This window comes from Chenopodium quinoa, unplaced genomic scaffold (genome assembly GCF_001683475.1).
Source record: "Chenopodium quinoa cultivar QQ74 unplaced genomic scaffold, ASM168347v1, whole genome shotgun sequence".
In the NCBI taxonomy this organism is placed as follows: Eukaryota; Viridiplantae; Streptophyta; class Magnoliopsida; order Caryophyllales; family Amaranthaceae; genus Chenopodium; species Chenopodium quinoa.
In genome coordinates, this window is record NW_018743020.1 from 535,489 (window position 1) to 541,926 (window position 6,438).

At 39.7% G+C, this 6,438-nt stretch overlaps 1 long non-coding RNA gene across 1 annotated transcript; it reads right to left on the minus strand.

The window, feature by feature from the left end:
* Nucleotides 1–3,092: 3,092 nt before the first annotated feature.
* On the minus strand, nucleotides 3,093–4,492 carry LOC110729976. The gene is made up of 2 exons (XR_002512982.1): nucleotides 3,574–4,492; nucleotides 3,093–3,496 (listed from the first exon to the last, which is right to left on the minus strand). It is a non-coding gene; the product is annotated as an uncharacterized LOC110729976 (long non-coding RNA).
* Nucleotides 4,493–6,438: the final 1,946 nt, after the last annotated feature.

Consider the following 6,438-nt stretch of genomic DNA (forward strand, 5'->3'; position numbering starts at 1 on the left):
CCGGCTTTCAAGCCGCTTTGTTTCACTTCCACATCTGGCGCCTGGTCAGATGTTTCACTAATCGGCACCCTGTGGGAGGAGCCGTCTGAATTTGAGATCCTGGCAGTCTTTTTTGTTCTGGCCATCATGCTCTGCATAGACACAGATACAGTCGGACTTTGTATAAAGGGCAAAGATGGGTCCGGAAAAGGGCAGGCGGCACTCCTAGTCCTAGATTCAGCCGTCCCCGGTGACCGGCTGATCACTAACCTAGGTCGTGTCGAGTGCTTCCGTGGTGCCATTTCAAAAAAGAATAAAATAAAGAGAAAATTAAGAGTAAGAGAACCGACGGTTACCTGAACGAGTGACGATTGATGAAGTTCTGAAAATCCTGTGTAGTCGGCTTGTCAGAACAGGCGGTAGGCAGAAAGGGTCCAAAATGTCAGAGCAAGTTCAGGGGTCCGAATGTTCTCTCAAAAGTTCTCAAGTGAAAATGACTGAAGTCAACACTCCCTTATATAGGCGAAGTGAGAAGGCGAAGGGTCACTTCCAGAATTCAAAATTTGGGCGGGAGAATCTCTCGGCCTTTCGCCGAGTGACACCTGTAGCAGGCCGTCGCCTGTTACAGTGCGGCACCTGTCACAGGTAACACGTGACCAGTCACGTGCCACCTGTGAGGGGCAAATGATTAGGGGATTTTGCTCCCACCAATCGGAATGCGCCACGTGGGCCAATCAGGTCCTGCCAAGTGTCCCCCAGTTGGAACTGTGAGGGCTTGCCACGTGGCACACGCTTATTCGTCCACCTTGGACCTATTATGTCATGACACGTGGCATACTCCATGCCTAATGGAGAAACCGGCCACCCAGGCCCAACTTCCGAGGGAAGCCCAATCAGTCCTAGGTTAACCTAAACCTAGGATTGGCACGTTTCCCAAGGTTATAAATACCTCCCTTAATCCTCATTAAGGGGGATTACAAAAGATTACGCTAAAAACTCACATTAAACACTCTCACCTAGAGAGACCCAATCACTTTAATTTCCGCATTAATTACTCCTTAATCTAGTACTAACTTGATCGTTGGAGGCGGAGCTCCCACCACCAGGAGTCTCCGTTGTTTTGCAGGTACAGGCGTCCGGTTCCAGTCTCGGAATTGTAACTCTCCCGCAGGACATCAGAAAAACCCGAAACAATATTTATCTATTAATAATATATAATGATCACCGTGCATGGCACGGGATCTAACCTAGTGTCTTTTAAAAGATTGTGTTATAAAAATTTTCCATTATTTTAAGGTAGTGTTTTGACTAAGTCTAAAAGTTTGCCGAAAAAGGCCCTAGATATAATTTAATGTTGGGGATTAGTCATTAGATATATGATTATCTATTTTTTAAGACAGATAAAATATAGCAATTTATAGAAAATTACCTATTATGGTGACTATTTAAAATATACTAGGGTGTATCGGTGCAAAATGCACCGAATATATATCACATAGTAAGTTATTAAAATAAATACAATGTATAAATTTTTTTTTTAAAAAATAAAATAGTGGAACTTATGCTGCGTGTTTTCTATGCGCTGCAACACCGTAGGGTCACTGGTAGAAAAATGGAGTAACCTGTATTATATTGAAATGGTAAACGCTTATTATATTTTTTGAGTAACCCTGAAATAACAAAGTAACCCGTAAAACATTGACAGCATAAGCCCTATATTATTAACTAAGCTCTATATCCGTAACAGAATAACCCTTATAATACTAACCGAGTAATTTAATAAAGTGGCCAGCTAAAAGTTAGTGAACTCATGGGGGGCTATATTATTTTCAAAAATAAATAAAATGCCTACAATTTTAAGATTGAAGTTTGTAAGAGTTGTGATAATACAAAATTTTAAAATGAAACGTGCAATTATAATATAAATTCCTTCCAATATTGTGTTATAAAAAATTAGTGTGTATATTTGTAATATTAAGGAAAGTGGGTAGTCCTCTCAAAAATTAAAAAGTAAAGTGGGTAATTTATATATTAACTTTTCATGAAAAAATATAATAAATATGCTTTTAGTTGAATGTTGTTAAAAAATGTGCAGTTATATATGGAGATACATATTGTATTGTAAAATGTAAAAGTGAAAGTGAAAGTGTTTTATTTATTTATTTACTTTTTTGAAAACATTTATTTATTTATTTCATCTAAAATTTAGAGAAGTGGAAGTTATTGACAAAAAAAGGAAAAAAAAAAAAGAAAAAAGAAGATCGCACCAAATTGTAAGATTGGGGTTTTGGAGTGATGCGGTGAAAAGTTGGGAAAATATCGTGCTAAAGCATAGGATATATTAATCGTATGTATTAAGTTTTTTTATTACTACTCCAAACAATGTTATTAATTTATTTGTGTAAATATGATAGTGGAAGTTATTGAATTTATTTAGTAGAAATTATGGAATAGGAAGTTATGATAGATGGAAATTAATATATATAAGAACAAGAGCTATTTTAAATTACTTTAGAGATGATTTTTGAATTACTTTTTAATTTCTCTATTTACTTTTAAGATAGTTTGATTTACATTGTGGTTTTTTTTTATTTACTTTTGAATGTTATTTAGACAATATTTCTAACTAGCAAATACCTTTTTTATGCATCATTTATTTGTGATATTAGAGAAAGCTGAGATTGTTAGAAGTTGAAATAGAGCTTAGATCTTGACATGTACCTTATTTACTAGTACATAAACTTCTACTATTTTGATAGTTACTTTTTTTTTTATTACTTTTAATATATTTTGAATAAATTTAAAGTGTTCTCATTTTACTTTTAGAGAAATTTTTACTTTTATACACTCATTCCTCAAGCATATAATTTTGAGTAATATATTTTGAGTAATTTTTATTTACTTTTATACACTCATTCCTCAAGCATATAATTTTTTTTTTTATTAAGGTTGCTACCCTGCCCTGCCAAGGCTGCTACTGCAGTTGCTGGCCCTGCTGCGGCTGCTAGCCCTGCCTGCCAAGGGTGCTGCTGCAGCTGGTGCCCTGCCCCGATAAGGTGTATTGGAAAGGCCCAACTAGGTTCAAAGTTACACGTATCACAATTTAAATCCAATGTATAATATAAATTCTTGATCTAGGGGCGCTAACCGTCTACCATGATATAGTGCACAACCATTCTTATGATACAGAAAATACAATTTCTGATTGTAGTCCTGAGAATGTTTAACTAATCATGGATTGATTTAAGTCTGCAAATCAGCAAACTGAAAAATAGGAAATTGAGATAGAAAAGCAGTAGCATGCACCTAAGTTGCTTCATATTCAAGAAACCCTTTCCAATGCACCAAAAACTGAACTTGATCTAGTCCATCCACCTGAATCACCCCCTTTTTTTTAGGGGAACCTGAATCACCCTTTTCTGAAGCACAGCAGTAGGATATTGTTCAGCGGGTAAAGGTTGTTGAGCCCAATCTGGTACAGTACCAATACTTGGGACACTCCCCTATACTCCTTGAGCTGAGACACATAAAATACATTGTGTGTTTTTGCTGATGAGGGTAGCTGCAGACTAATTGAGCAAAGAAGAGACTTACAATCAAGCGATGAGCATGCATAAACCGTGAAATTTCCCAAAACTCAGATTTCAGCAAGAACCCATTGGACAACAGGATCACCCTGAACCATTCGATGCCCTGCACCACAGAACAACACTAAACCGAGCCATTATAGTCACGCAACACTGCCCCCAGCCCCCAACTCCTCTACAACTCCAGCATCAACATTCATCTTTCCCCACCCCTCATCAGGTGACGTGTTGGTGACCAACTATAGGAAAGGGCATACCAGCACCTCGTTTTTTATTTACTCTTATCATATTTCTATCTGCTTATTACAATAGGGATAAAATCCTCAACCATAAATTCATTGATTATCTACTTTTTGAGTAATTTAATCTACTATTAAAAATATTTAGTTTACTTTTAGTGGAATTATATTCAAGTCCACTTATAATTTTACAAATTTTAGAATAAAAAATCAACCTACACAAAAATCCACACTCTCCTCTCATCAATCTTGCTGCCAGCTTATCCACACCATAACAACAACACAAAGTTGTCCACAAGCAGCTATCTTCCTACTTTCTAGTCTCTTCAAAACTAACACAACAGCAACAACGTCTACCATAATGGCTTAAACAAAATTTGTTTTATAAGCAGGCAAATTAACACTATAGTTCAACCAAATTTATTTGAAGCGAAAAGTTTATTAGCCTGATCAAACTAGAAAAAATTATCTACTTTAGGAGTGATTTCATATACTTTAAAAGGTACTTAGTTTACTTTTAGAAGAGTTTAGTTTACTTATTAAAGGCCATTGCAATTACTTTTTTTAATTTAATCACAGCAAAAGGTGGTATCTAGGAGCTCCTAGCAGCTGCCCCATGTAGGAGTTTATAGGTACTACGCAGCGGAAATAATATGAATCATATTCAATTAAGTACCAATCCCAAGAATCACATGCATAACACACAAGACACATAATCATACCTTTGACGCGTGAATTCCACGAAGCTATTCGACAGGCAAATCAGGGAGAGAATAGAGCCCCAAGCGTTTCTCCTCTACTTAGTCCACGAGATTCGAACGAGCCGTCCACCAATACTAGATTGGTCGAGTGATTGAGGAAAACCGCGATCACCACCTTTTATGGACAACCGACCACCGCACGAACTACCACCACCACGAGACACCACCGTGCGCCGAGGAGGAGGAGAGAGTCGTGTGAGAGAGGACTATGAGAGGGGTTGGGTTTCATGTTTGCTAATTAGGGTTTGATCACACTGATTAGTTAATTGCTTCTTCTCATTTCAAACCTAGGCACCTAGTCTAATTATAATCTCATTATAATTAGACTAGGTGTCACGGTCCGGGAGTTTGGACCCCGAAACGTGCGGCGCGCTCTAGCCTTTTGGCGGCAAGAACGCTAGCCTTGAGCGGAAGAGGGGCTTGTGAGCACAAAGCAACACAAGCGGGCAATAGAATCTCAGGAGCACTCACGTCTATCTGGGCGACGGAGTGCGGGTGGTCGGGGCTTGTGACGGCCGATACTTCAAAGCAGGCACAAGCGGGTCCGAACCACGAGTCCTTAGCGCATCAAGTTGGGTTGGAGGGGAGCTAATATGCAAGTAAGACACAATATCTATAAAGGTCTAACAACAAACAAGCATAAAAGCCAGGCAACACTTGGTAGAAGGTTTTAAGATTTCATTAATCATTCGCCCTCTAAAGAGCTTTAAATGACATACAAGGAGAATCCCTAGTGAACACTGATTTGACAGTAACACAATAATGGGACCTTAAGCTAAGAAAACATAACCTAAACTCTAGGAAAGCACTTAAATGGAATCTAATACATCAAAAGGAGTTGGATTCTAACATCCTCCCCTACTTAAGCTGTCGACGACCTCGTCGACTTACAAAAGTTACAATCAAAATTAGAAAACCCTAAACTATCTCAAGTTTCGGATGCGCCGTTGGTGCGGCTATCTTCTGGAATCTTATCTGACTCTTGAGCTGGATCTTCTTTGTTGACGAGGAGCTTGTCTCTGGAGTCGCTCGGCTCGAACATCTTGTTGAGAGCTTCATCTCTAAATTTCCTCCTGGGAGTGGAATCTGTTGAATTAAGGGGGACAACTGCTTCCACCATCATCTGTTGGGGAGCTGCTTCCTTGAGACTGTGGTGGAGAGCTTCAAGTTGTGGCTGGTGCCTCTTGGGTGACCATTTTCTTTGTAATCCCTTGCACGCGCCCTGCGTTGTTTGCTCAACCACTGTTTTTCCTCCCTCTTGGGAGGTTCTTCTTTGGTGTCTCTTTGGTGTCTCTGGGCTCGTCGCTCTTTGCTTCGAACCTTGTGACTGATTCTGGTTTTGGCGGGTGTGTATCTGGGATGTTGCCAACTCCATGGGCTTCATCTCTCGCTTCTCTGGGTTTCTGGTGCGAGCTTGTTTCTTCGATGTTGTCTTCTTCTCAGGCTCCATCACTCGCACTGTCGAAAGATATCAGACTTCTGGTTCTTCTTGAGGTGCTATCATTCTCATAGCACTCAGGCGTCGTATGGAACCCATCCTATATGTGGGCTCCTCATCGCTGCTAGTCTCTTTTGTGGCCTCCTGAACGGACATGGATGACAATCTCTTTTGGATCTTGTCAAGTTCTTCTTTATGCTCGCAATCCCACCATTTGTGTGGACCTCGACAAAGTATGCAGTTTATTGCCCTTGTGTTTGCCGAGGATGCGCCGGCCCTCGAGTTTCCTGAGTTGTGGGAGGGGGTAGATGTTTGTCTCTGGGCATCACCTCCTCCACTTCTTCTATGATATGTATTAATGGTGTTGGACGATACTCGTGAGCCGTTCTCTGTACCCTTTGGAGAGCTTGGAGACGGACTGTTAGAGCGTGTTG